The sequence below is a fragment of the Ailuropoda melanoleuca genome, chromosome X (genome assembly GCF_002007445.2).
Source record: "Ailuropoda melanoleuca isolate Jingjing chromosome X, ASM200744v2, whole genome shotgun sequence".
Taxonomy (NCBI): Eukaryota; Metazoa; Chordata; class Mammalia; order Carnivora; family Ursidae; genus Ailuropoda; species Ailuropoda melanoleuca.
This window is the reverse complement of record NC_048238.1, coordinates 109354929-109368771: the sequence shown is the minus strand read 5'-3', so window position 1 is coordinate 109368771 and position 13843 is coordinate 109354929. Positions and strand designations below refer to the sequence as shown.

General features: G+C 39.4%; 1 protein-coding gene and 2 non-coding genes across 3 annotated transcripts in view; 2 read left to right on the top strand and 1 right to left on the bottom strand.

Moving 5' to 3' along the window:
• PASD1 (PAS domain containing repressor 1) overlaps positions 1-13843 on the bottom strand; it is a 98016-nt gene that overhangs the window by 76124 nt on the left and 8049 nt on the right. The gene's annotated exons all lie outside the window — the stretch shown is intronic.
• Positions 8228-8330, top strand: LOC117797544. The gene has a single exon (XR_004622557.1). It is a non-coding gene; the product is annotated as a U6 spliceosomal RNA (small nuclear RNA).
• On the top strand, positions 9839-9943 carry LOC117797538. Its single transcript, XR_004622552.1, has one exon. It is a non-coding gene; the product is annotated as a U6 spliceosomal RNA (small nuclear RNA).

The window sequence follows — 13843 nt, the reverse complement described above, 5'->3', positions numbered from 1 at the left end:
GCAACTAATGAAGCATTGAACTTTACATTGGAATCCGGGGATGTACTGTATGGTGATTAACATAATATAATTTTAAAAAATCATTAAAAAAATAAAAAATCAATAAAAAATAAAAATATGGTCAGAAAAAAAGTAAAAAAAATAAAAAATAAAAAAAATAAAAGTTGCCTTGAGAGTAGATAATAAAAGCTGTCATTACAATGAAAAAATTGTGACTATGTAACGTGATGGATGTTAACTTACAGTGGTAATCACTTTGCAATATATACATAAATCATGATGTTGTACACTTTAAACTTATACAATGTTATTTGTCAATTATATCTCAATAAAACTTTTTTTAACTAATGACTAACTTCTCTCCATTGTTTTTTATTGGGGTATAATTAACATACAGTATTATATTAGCATTCGGTGTTCAATATAGTGACTCAACAATTCTATATATTTCTTAGTGCTCCTCACGGTAAGTGTACTCTTGATCCCCCCTTTATCTATTTCACCCTTCTCCTCAATCCCTTCTGGCAACCACCAGTTTGTTCTCTGTATTTAGGAGTTTGGCTTTTTGTTTATTTTTCTTTGTTTTGTTTCTTAAATTCCATATAAGCCAATAAAACCGGAAAAAAAATTTTCAATTAGAGTTGAAGTAACTTGTCTGAGGTTACACAGCTAGTACCTGACAGAACTGGGATTCAAATCAGTCCCTAAACATCGGCTTTATCATCTCTTCTGTGCTGCTTTTCAAACCTCAGGGGAAATGTGCTTGCCCTGTCTTGCTCCACTACCCACTATCTCTGTTATGAAGCCCTGAGATGATTACTCTGGAAGCTCTCTAAACTATTTTGGAAGTCCACCTGATATGGATGACAGCATATGAATAAATGGGAAACTTTTGAGCTTTCTAGCTACCCGTTTGGATACAATGTTCTACATCCTATCTCCCACCTTTGCCTGAGTTGTATTTGAAGTCCCTGAGCGATGTGCTTCCTCGTCAGTGGTCAAACTGAGTGTCTCTTCTACAAGCCTGTCCCATCCAGAATCCCACGGCTATGCAGGAATTCAGCTGATCAGCAACAGGGAGGCATTTAATGTTTGTTCCTTTCCTTTCCTCATTTATCAAGAGAACTCAACACTTACTTCCTTTGGCTGCAACAACAGAAGTTCTCCAGAATTAAATTTCCACCATATTGTAAAATAATCCTCTAAAAGGAGTAGAAAGTCCAAAATCTTCATCTTTACCCAGTTACATGTCAACACTCCTCAAATGTGAGCGTCAAAACTCTACTCCTACAAATGAAAGTTGCCAAGTTTCCTTCCATACTCCTCTTCCTTCTCTGCCCTCGTTTGGGCCCATCTGATCAGCGTCCATGGCCCAGCTATGGAGCCCACCTCTGCATTGTGGCTCATGATTTCCTGCTTCTGCCTGTCTTCCATGCCAGACCTCAGGCTCAATCCCTTCACCTCAATTCCTACAACCACCCTGTCCTCATTGGTCTCCACTCTTACCCTGCTTCAGTCTATCCTCATGTAGCAGCCAACACAATCCAATACACAAAGCTAATCTTGTATCTACTCCTAAAGTCCTCCCCTGGGTATCCCACCACCCCAGACTTACAAAGAGGCCCTGATCTCTCCAATAAGTAACTTACTCGATTCTCACATTACCTCTGTAAGGTAGGCTCTGATGTTGTCATCTCAGCTTCTCAGAAAACTGAGGCACAGAAGGGTTGGCCCAAGATCACCCAACTAGTACGTGGTCCATCTGAGATTTGAATCCTGGGAGTCTGGTGTTATGAGTTAAAAACTATACTACACTGCCTTCCATCACTGCTTCCAGGAAGTCTTCCCAGATTTCCCCCCAAGTCTTTTCTTTGAAGACCCTGTATAAAATGTGCCCTGTGTGCATTGGAGTGTAAGCTTCCTCAGGGCAAAGTAGTCTTACTCTGCTTTCTACACCCTAGCATATTTAGAACTGTTCGCCCTATGTACAAATTACTGGATATTAATCCAATTAAATGTGCATAAGTACAAAAGAGGATATAGAGAATTCAAGCTACCTCTTCTGTGAGAGCTGGTGCCAACTACTTCACCTTCATAGCTCTCCTTTCTCTTTGCCAAGTTTACAGTGACAGAATATGGTCCTATACACCCAGATGATAGAAGAAAGGAAATGGGAACTCAGAATGCCAAAAATCAAAGGGATGTGGTCTTTAAGAGTCCTACGATTTTAGAGAAGAAATGCTTCCAGAGAAATCCAGCCTATTCAATGTCCAAAGTGAATTTTATGTGAGCTTCACCAACCCTATTGTGGCTTAAGCTGTTTCAAAGGGTTGCAAGATGGTGGCCTATGGAAGCATTTAGCAAGATAAACGGATTCCAAGTTTCTCATACCCGATGGCTAAAGTACTGTCTCACACTCCCTTTAACTGTCCAGGGCTAGCTCTACCCGCAACAGGCAAAGGGAAGTTCAACATTAGTTTGATTTCCACTAAAAGAACAAGTCCTCTCTGAAGGACTTCACTTCCTAGAAACGCAGAATTGACCCTAAGTCTCTGCTGCTCCGATGTACACATTATCTCTGCTAGCCACGATAGCTAGACTACAAAATCTCACCGATGAACCCTATAGATATCCAGTTGACAAACAAGACTTGTAGGATTTTAAGTAGAATTCAGTCAGCCTGTAGAACTTAATGGTTTCCAATATTCCCAAAGCATATCCTAGTACTAAACACAGAAATCAATCCCTATAGAAGCTTCACCCCTGAGATGCAGAAAAGGAGCTTTAATGATGGAAGATTCATGGGGACAGTACTGGTTTTCTTCTGGATGTCTTGTCTGGTGCTATCTTTCCCTGACTGATTTCTTCAATCTCTATTCCTAGGACTAGTCTTTGCTTAACAATGAGAGTGACTGTGGAATTTGGAGAATTCTATTTTTTCCAGCTTTATTGAGGTATAATTGACACATAGCACTGTATATATTTAAAGTGTACAATGTGATGATTTGATATACATATACACTGTGAAATGATTACCACGATCAAATTAATTAACACATCTATCACCTCACATAATTATCTTTTTTTTGTGATGAAAACAATATCTACTCTCAGCAAATTTCAAGTATAAAGTGCAGTACTCTTAACTGCAGTCACATTACTGTGTATTAGATCTCCAAACTTAGTCATCTTATAACTGAAAAGTTTGTACTCTTAAAGCTATTGCTCAAAATCCCTACATTTCTAGCTATGCCACTCTACACCAACCTCGATTTTCTATTAATCCATGAAATGTATAATATTCTCCTAATTGACATTTAAAAAAATCTAGCGAGAAATAATAGGGAAGCACCAGTAGGTTTTTATCCTATCTTTTTTAGATCTTCTTTTGATTTTCCCTAGACTTAGTCTTTATTTTTTTAGAACTAGGACAGATGAAAGCACCTAACTTGAAAAGCTAAAACACTGCACTTATTTGCATTCATGCAGTGCCTACCCTGTGCCATGCTTGGCAATGCTGAGCATGGGAATCCAGGGACGAGGATGACATAGTCTTTGCCTTCGTGAAGGTGACAGTCAATAAAGGAAGAGGCATTTAAACCGATAGTTATAACCCCTCAATTAAAAAGGATTTCATTGGGGCGCCTAGGTGGCTCAGTTGATTAAGTGTCCGCCTTCGGCTCAGGTCATGGTCCCAGGGTCCTAGAATGGAGCCAAGCATTGGACTCCTTGCTCAGCAGGAAGTCTGCTTCTCCCTCTCCCTCTGCCACTCCCCCTGCTTGTGCTCTCTCTCTCATAAATAAATAAAATATTTTTTAAAATAAATAAATTAAATAAATAAAAAGGATTTCATTAAGTTAAAACAGTGTGCAAATTCCAAAAAAACCCCACACAGAACTGAAAAATATTGCAAACTTTCAATTTAATGACCAAGGGTATGTTTCTATCTCTACTCTGAAATCATGAAGAAACTGGGGTGGAGTTTGCTCAGAATCTGTCTTAAGGCCCCTTACTCTAAGAGTTCTGTGAAGATGAAAATAACCTCATTACAATGTTATTTTTACATTTAAGCAATAAAGCCCCCTTGGGATAGGGCCCAGACTCAAACACATTTACTGAATTTAGCTTTATAGTAGTAGGAAGATAGAAGATTTTTCAAAAAAGTTTAACACAGTAATAACGTTAAGTGACCTTTATTAAACACTTACTAAATCCACATTAAGTGACCTTTATTAAACACTTACCATCCCCATTTTACACATGAGGAAAATAGAGTCCATAGAGGTTAGCTAACTTTCCCAAAGCCACCCTGAGAGTCAGTGGCAGTGTCTGAGCATTCACTCACTAGTGTACTGCCTCTCCATGACTTGATATTGGCCCTCTGTCAACACTCTTGCCCATCTGCACACGTCACGTGTCATCTCCCACCTACCCTCCTCCCACCCTCCCCACCTCCATTTTCCACCCATGACCTTCCAGCGGACTAGAAGCAAGCACAAACATCTCATGTTTCTTCCATTTTTGGTTCCCCAGCCTATTGACAAATTACTTTGAAGTTCTGTAGCAATCACATTTATGTCCAATAACCTTTCTGCAATTGATCATGTCCTTGAAACTCACCAAAAATCATAAATATGCTGACAAACCATCTGAACACATCAATGTCCTTTGCTGAAAAACATAGGGGAGTTTGGTTTCTATCCTGGTGAGAGCCCAGTCCCTTGACAGTGATTTGTGAGACACAAGATTTGAGTATTTGAGAATCTCTGGTCTATAGCAAAGAGTGACAGTCTGGTGTACTTCAAGACTCTAGACAACACCAAGGCTGAAGTGCAGGAGCACTCGTGGCTTTGTAAAGGGCAAGAATCTTGAAGTGCATTCCATCCACTCCTTTCCACCTTGGTTCCCTCCAGTGGTTGGAGATGATAGGTTCCAACCCCCTGTCACACCTCTATCCTACCCAAGAACTCTATCGAAGCCCCCTTGTGTGTTTGCTGCTGTGATTATTCAAAAGGATGATGGCATCAAACCAAGGCTAACACTCTCAGACTCAATCTAGACCCAAGAAAACATTGTTGAGACTACTGTCCCTGAAGTTTTCCTAGTCAGCTATTTACAAAGAAAATTTTCCTTGTCTATCCTTCATACATCATAACTCTGTCCTACTTATTTTAGCTACTCACTGGTACTGTGCAAAACTGAGCAAACAGGACTGGCTGTGCAATGCCTCTCTTTCCAGGCTTAATCAATGGACACTTTCTTCCTCTATCTTACTCTTTTCCTCTCCCCTTTTTCATCACTTAGTCCCCATATTCCAATATTGTTTTATCTATAAAAGGATCAACCCAAGAATTTACCAAAGATGAAGAATGAGAAACTCAAAAGGTGTAATTGATAATTCGTCTGTAAGGAAAGGGGTACAGGGAAGATGTGAAAGAGGAAGAGCAACAAGGAAAAGCTCCTATATCCCAATAGCCTGGTTCTCTTTCCCAGAGACATCTTAGTAAAAAGTAGACATTCAATTGTGGAAGTAAAGGAATGTTTCCCTCCATCAGACAACACATCTTTCCTGAAGGGTTGTATGTAAGTTAAGTCCCATTTATTTATTAGACACTTGATAGACATTTTCTAAGTGAGGACTCCGTGGCAGACTCTGGGGGATAAAGAGATGAAGTTGATATGGATTGCCCTTTGAGAGATCAGACTTGTAAGCAGATAGCTAACTAGAATACAAGGCTGAAACTGGAAAATTTAAATTCACATAAAATGTTCTGGAAGCTGAGAAGAAGGAACAGAGATGAGGGGCACAGAGGGAACACAGGAACAGAGGCATAGAAGCTGGGACCTGATGTTACAGGTAGCAGGGCAGCACCTGGGTTAAAGTGATCATACTTTTTCTTAAATGTAACCCCCTGAACTCTGCCACAGTGAAGCTCAGGGTTCCCTAGCTAGTAGAAAGCTTGAGCTATCATCCTTAGAACCACAGGGAAAGTAAACCTGAAACTGCTATGGAGGAAAGAACAAACCATTATCAATGAAAAACTATTTTGATCCATTATATTTCAAGAGAACTTCAATTTCAATCCATTCTGGGAAATCAATGTGTTTAACCTTGTCTAACAATAAAAATAATGCAAAGCACTAAGTATAGCCTCCAAGATTCTAGAAGATAAGCTCACTTCCTCCCTCCCTCCCTTCCTTCCTTCCTTTCTTCCTTCTTTCCTTCTTTTTCTGCAAGAAACCACTGACCCCAGGAAAATGGCCACACATGTGTAGAGGTCCTGGATGCCTGAAAGCTGGTACATAGGAGCAAAGAGTGGATGTTGCATGACTCAGCACCCAGGCTCCCCAGGCTTGTCACTGGGTCCAGGACCACAAGTAGGCACTTCTGGGGGGACACACCACACTGCCAGGGTCAATCTTGCTCTTAGACTGAGCTGCGAACTGAGACGTTCTTTCTTGCCTGCACATCTCCTCTGGACCTCCCATCCTCACTTTTGCCCCAAAATTGTTACTGAATGAGTAAATAAATTAGTAAATGATGTAACCATGCTTTAATCTTGGTTAAAACAGTGGAATGTGCAAATTATTATGTAAAAAAATTAGAGTTGAATCAAGATCATGCCCATGTTACTCTCATGATTTCAGTTTGCCTCCTTCCCTGAAACATCTGAAGTTTGTAGTCTTCCTACAGTTATTCCTACAGCTCCTCACAAAAGCTGAGTAAAAACTCAACTTTTACTTGGGTTCTATAGATCTATGAAACACTTTACTTTTCTATTATTACTCATGCAGAGGAAAAGCTTCATCGCACATTATATTCGAACTTACAGAAACTAAAGGTTACTCTAGTCACTCCTTTAATTCAAAAATTTTATAAAAATGACAAGATACACCACACTTAATAAGAGGCTTATGTTGAACTTTCAAGATTTTCAATTATGAGTCTCTACTGGTTCATAAAACAAACATTTGTTATTAAACCATCCATATTAGATCTAACTTATGTGCTATATAAACAGAAACTGACTTTTCAAAATCATATATTAAATAAAATTCCAATCATATTCATTGAAAATAAAGTCCACTGAAACTTGATGCCAAGGATTTAAAATTTTTTGTACAATGGTTAATTACTTTTTACCATTTCTTTAAAGAAAAGTTATTTTGTCAAAACTTGCAAACTCAATTTTCTGCAGCGGAAAAAGATGGGTTCTCAGAAACATGGAATTGGATTTGGTCTGTGACCCTAATGGCTCAACAGTCCATCCTCTCAAAGCCACTCAATACAGAGGGAGAGGGGGAGAGATCTCTGGCGAATATCATCCCTGTGCAATAGCATCTAAGAGCAGAGGGGACTATGCTAACAAATCTCATTCTTCATTTGGGGGCTGGTCATTGTTTTCCATTGTCTCTGCAGCAGAGAAAGTGCTAAGCCTAGAAGGCCATTTTCTGAACCTACTGGAGATACCACAGGAGTTTTTGCTACCTTCAAACCTGCTGGACCCTAAGTCAATGCAAACATTCATGGCCAGTTATCCTAGGAAGTTAGAAGTTGTGATTAACTGCTGCTAATCTTCTTGCTCAGAGATGACTGGTAAATCTTATTCCTGGGGAGTTTGAGAATGCCAGGCTCAGATGCCATTGCTTACATGCATTAAATGCGCTAATACAAGTAACCTAGACCTTCCTAAAGGTCATTGCTTTCAAGGAACACCACTAAAGGATGTTAATAGGTCTGAAGCAATTATAAAAATGAAGTGTTCCTTGGTTGGGTACATTTGGAAAATCCTGAGTTAAATATAGTGAAGCAGATTTTTTTGACTACAGGACATCTCAGGGCTTTTCATAGGTTTTAGGAACGCTGGGAATCTCCAAGATGACTTTACTGAGTCCTTGGTTTGCTTTACCTTCCATCCTCAAGGACCTTCAATGACAAGAAACATTTTAGCTTACGAATGACAGAAAGGAAGCTTTGGAAACCTAACAATAAATATTTCATGAGCTTTGGGATGCAAACACCAGTCTGGGATCCCCTGAAAAATTATGAAAGGTCCAGGGGAAAATGAATGTGGTAAGTTCAGAGGTCATTTTTGACTGGTTCATTGGTTTCAGTCCAAGATGATCCCCAAGAAGTCCCCAACAAAGTCTGCCCAAACACCTGGGACACAACTCTAAAGATAAAGTGTTCAAATCTAATCTTTCTTTTAAAGAACAACTGAAAGCAATGCTCGCTTGGGCAACACATACAGTAAAACTGGAAGACACAGAGAAGACTGGCATGGCCCCTGTGCAAGGATGACACCCTTCATGTAACTTTCCATAATTTTCATATTTTAAGTATATTTCAGTAAAGCTGAAATTTAAAAATTTTAAGGAAGAAAAGACTTTCTTCTAACATAAAAAACAACTGCAATGATCATGCATTACAAATGTGTCTCACTCAAAATTACGTATGCACTCAGAATTACCTGTGTAGGAAAATGTTCTAATTCAAGCATAGTATGAGCCACTTTAATATGACCCAAATTAATATGCTTAATTAATACTTAGCATCTAAATAACTTTGAAGCCAGAAACAAGGTAAAATCTGTTCACCAGGTTTAACCACCACAGTGGAATTTCTATATTAAGGAAATATTCCCAGTATGGAATTTCAAGGCTGCACAAGGACGATTTGTGTTTCTATTAAGATATTTTTATAAAATGAGCAATTTGGCATGAGAGACATGTAAGTTCCATGCAATCTTTGAAAATACATTTGTGGAATTGACCAGCTGCATCCCTGGGAAAATGCACCTTTTGAAAGAAATGGGTGAGAAAGAGTATAATGGTTACATCTTAAGATTTATAAACAGGGGCGCCTGGGTGGCACAGCGGTTAAGCGTCTGCCTTAGGCTCAGGGCGTGATCCCGGCGTTGTGGGATCGAGCCCCACATCAGGCTCCTCTGCTGTGAGCCTGCTTCTTCCTCTCCCACTCCCCCTGCTTGTGTTCCCTCTCTCGCTGGCTGTCTCTATCTCTGTCAAAAAAATAAATAAAAAATCTTTAAAAAAAAAAAAGATTTATAAACAGACTTTCCACATCTGTTCATTTTTTCAGTACAGAAGTATCAAGGTTCCCAAAGAATCTAAACACCAAATTACATTTATTGCAAAAAATGTATGCTATATTTTATTTTATACATCACAGTTCAAGGCAAATATGTAGGTTGAGTTTTCATTCATGAAAGAATATGATCATATACATGCCTATATAAAAATAAAATCAGATGCAAAAATCAACATTCAAGTTCAGTTCTGTTTGCATTTGTTCTCCAGCTGAGTTTGCCTGTGAGTGTGCGTGCATACACACACACACACACACACACACACACACACACACCCTCAATCCAAAATCTACAATTTATCAAAACCAAAACATCTTTTCTTCACTTCACTTTACAATTGTCTCAGGAAATTGGTAGAATGCTACATTTAGAGTGACCAAGTAGACTATCTTTTTTTTTCTTTTTTTAAAGATTTAATTTGATATTTGACACACACAGAGAGAGCACAACCAGGCAGAGTGGCAGGCAGAGGGAGGGGGGAAGCAGGCTCCCCGCTAAGAAGGGATCCCCATGTGGGGCCTGATTCCAGGACCCCGGGATCATGATCTCGGCTAAAAGCAGATGCTTAACCCACTGAGCCACCCAGGTGCCCCATAATCTCTTAAGATAAAATATTATTTGAATTTAAATCTGTAGCTGGTGAAAATCAAGGACATATGTAAACAGATATTTTTATTTGTGCTATACAATTTCACATGCATTCAATTCACTGCTGTTAAGATTCGATTGTGGTGCTTGTTTCAGCAACACATATGCTAAAACTGGAACAATTACAAAGATTAGCATGGCCTCTGCACAAGGATGATATGCAAATCTGTGAAGCATTCCATATGAAAACAAAAAAAAAGAATTGACTGTGATTACTCGATGTTACATCTTGACCTGTGCTTTAAGCCTGACGGAGCATGTCTTGATTGTGTGAATTATTAATTCAGGTGTTATTTAAAATGCAAGTCATTACTTGGATTTCCCCCAATCACTTATAACTTGCTGATCAGTTTCGAAGCACAGAAGACTCTGACTTCCATCGGATTATTAAGTGCTCAGTAAAATATAAAAGATAGGTATAAAAGAAAAGTCTAAAAGATAGCTACTGTTTTCTTACCTAAGAACAAGAGATGAAAAAACTAATGAATGTTGTCTCTGGACAGTAGATAGTCTATCCAGATGACCATCAAAGAAAGAAATGTTTCTAGATCAAAAATAGCCCTTCTATCAACACAAAGGAAGTCAGTTATCATGTAACTGTACATTTAAAATAAAGATGAGAATCCTTTTCAACAACCAAGACTTTCCAGGTTAGAACTGAGTTTTCCATACAGTGCCATGATTCTCATAGCAATGCTTTGGGGTAGAGAAAGTAGGTTTGCTCCTCACTCAAGAAGGTTCTTAAACTGCTTCTAGCTTCTGCATGAAGACAAATTTCCTTAGTCTCCTCCTAATTCCAGCCCCCTTCAATCCTGCTTCACCAAAGGGACTGAGCTTTCTGATGCTGTCTTATTGAGTGGCCTTGATATAACCCCTAAAGGTGACGTTAAGATTTGCCTCTATACAAACTCTCTTTTATGTACAATTAAGAAGAACTTGTATGTGTAATCCTAGATACAGAAGTGTTGATGTTCATGAATTTTTCCTAACGGGTGCTATGGATTTGCTTCATGTTAGGCAGGCAGTATTCCCACATTCTCTGAGGGACACATGATCCTTGTACCATCTGAGCAGTACCAATTCTGCATAACCAAAGAGTATGGTCCCAAAACAGAAATCTGTGTCTGATGTTTGGCAAATACACCCCACAGCCTTTATGAAGTGGAAGGTATCTGAGGATCTGGATATACAAGTTTGGATCCAAAAAGATAACATTTTTCTCAAGTTTTTCCAGAATTGTGTAGAATGCTCTCTTGTGCATGCTCTCCTCATATTCTTCCTCCATGAGCTCCAAGGAGCTCACTGTCTACTACTGTCTCAGGTCACTTGCCACTTTCTAGGGTTCCTGATCACTATTCCAGCCCTTGCTGGTCCCCCGCCTCCAATGGCTATGAGCACAAGGCCAGAATCTGGTCTCACTCCTCCCTGTCCATAGCACCTGACATAGAGTAGAAGCACAACAAACATGCACTGAAGGGATCATGAGCCACACCACTGCTCACATCTTCTGAATGCCAGGAGGTACTCGCCATTACCAAGACACACACTCTTCATTGCCTCCCACTGCCCTTGCTCAGTGACAGTCTCCTGGCCTGGAATGCCCTTCCCCATGTCTTTACTGATTGAAGACACATCTATCCTTCAAAGACACATTCTCCAAAGCCCTTTCTCCAAGAGTGCTTTTCTGATCCTCTCTCTGGGACCCCGATGGCACCTGCCCTCGTTGGCACTGTATGAAAGTCATGTGTTGCCAGTCTCTCCCCTCTGTGGAGGAACAGGGTTAGTGCCTCTCAACAAGCCATGATTGTCTGAACATAGCCTGTAAAACTGTGAGGAATAAATCACATTCAGTTGGGTGAGGACTGTGACAAGAGTTTGCTCTTCTCTCCAGAGACCCTAGGGTTCAGGAAAAGAATGACTGAGGATATAGAAAAATATGTAGGAAACAATGTAGGAGAGGTGACTTCATATGTGGAGACCTCTCTTTACATAAATGTATATTTTAAGGGAAACATTTAAAGAGGTCTTAGTGAATCATTTAATTAAGAATCTGATAGGTATAAAGAAAGGGGGGTAATCAGAAGGGGGAATGAAACATGAGAGACTATGGACTATGAGAAACAAACTGAGGGCCTCAGACGGGAGGGGTGTGGGGGAATGGGATAGACCGGATAGACCGGTGATGGGTAGTAAGGAGGGCATGTATTGCATGGTGCACTGGGTGTTATATGCAACTAATGAATCGTCGAACTTTACATCGGAAACCGGGATGTACTGTATGGTGACTAACATAATATAATAAAAAATCATTAAAAAAAAAGAATATGATAGGTAATTTTTCTCACCCTTCAGTTCAGTTTAAAATTTTAAGAGCTGGGACGCCTGGTTGGCTCAGTCGTTAAGCGTCTCCCTCGGCTCAGGGCGTGATCCCGGCATTCTGGGATTGAGCCCCACATCAGGCTCCTCCGCTGGGAGCCTGCTTCTTCTCTCCCACTCCCCCTGCCTATGTTCCTCTCGGTGGCTGTCTCTCTCTCTCTCTCAAATAAATAAAATCTTTAAAATAAAATAAAATTTTAAGAGCCAATTGGTGAAATAAACGAAAGAAAATGATACTGGAACTGTTAATAGCAGAACTTCCTAAACAGGAAAATTAACATACATAAAGTCACAGAAATACTGAATTTGAGTCAAGAACCTGGAAGTATTACAAATTATACTGGAATATTTTAGGTCATTCTTAGTCCATTTTTATAGTAAGGATCATTCTTCTTGACTACTATAAGAAGCTACCAAGGAAGCAAGAATTCTTTTTTCAGGAATCTGAGTCCTACACTTGCGGTTTCTGGGCAAATCAGGGTGTCTGCCGTGTTGTCATCAGCCCTTAAAACTAAAAGAACTACACAGAAATAACAATTATTATTTCAAAGAAGGACTACATAACTGTCAAAAGAATTCTCTAAAAATTAAGTAGTGGCCATACAGTACATCCCTGGTTTTTGATGTAAAGTTCAATGATTCATTAGTTGTGTATAACACCCAGTGCACCATGCAATACTGTATGGTGACTAACATAATATAATAAAAAAATATTATTATAAAAAATAAATTAAGTAGTGGGAACTTTGAAGAGCCTAAGAATCAAATGTGAAAATCAATGTTGTTGGACAGGCTGGGTTCTCTACCTGAAGACATTAACACTTTTATTTAATTTATAGGATAGCTGGGCACTACTGCAAATTTCTGAGAATGTGACTACCAAGATCAAACCAACTCTAAGAGAGATGATGCAGGGAACTCAAGCCAACGGGCTGAGGAAAGGCTTGAGTTTAGAAGGTAGTTGTTACAGAAGGAAGAGAAGAAAGTTGCAAGAGAGGGTGGATTTCAGACATGCTCTGAAGGAGGCAGAGTAATAGAAGAAGGGACAAAGGATAAGGTAAGAGGTGGATGAGATACTGTCAGTAATGGGCCTGGGGGCAGTGCGGGCTGGAGTGGTTGAAAATCATAAGGCCAGAGACGTTTTTTACTAAAGGGAACTGGGTTATGGAAAAATCTAGAGAGAAAATTCACCAGTTTTGGGTTCTTTTGCATCCTTAGGTATCAATGAAAATGCAAGAAAACCCATCTTTATTTGACATGAATGATCAATTTGACCACACAGCCGTGAGAGATATTTGGACGGATGACTTGAAGATCTCTTCCAGTTTGGGAGAGTTCACAATTTTACAAGACATGTGCACAGAGAATATTTGAAATTTCACTAATCTTCGGAGTGCCCTAAGGAAGTTATTTAAAGAGAAGATAAAACCTTGAAAACATTCCATTAGAAGGATGGAGGGAGTAAGAAGCAGCTTCTCCACTCCAGACAAAAACAAGGAAGGCCAGGATCAGGAAGGATATGAAGAGAACTGGAAACGAGATACAGACGTAATATATTTTGCATAATGTTAAAGATCAACAATTGCAGCACTCCCAAACTATGTCACTTTAATCTGTTCCATTTGAGGAATGATTTGTTCTTTGTCAATAATATCTTAATTGCAATAAGTTTTTGCCAGTGTTCAATTTATTAGCAATGGCATTTACAAAAC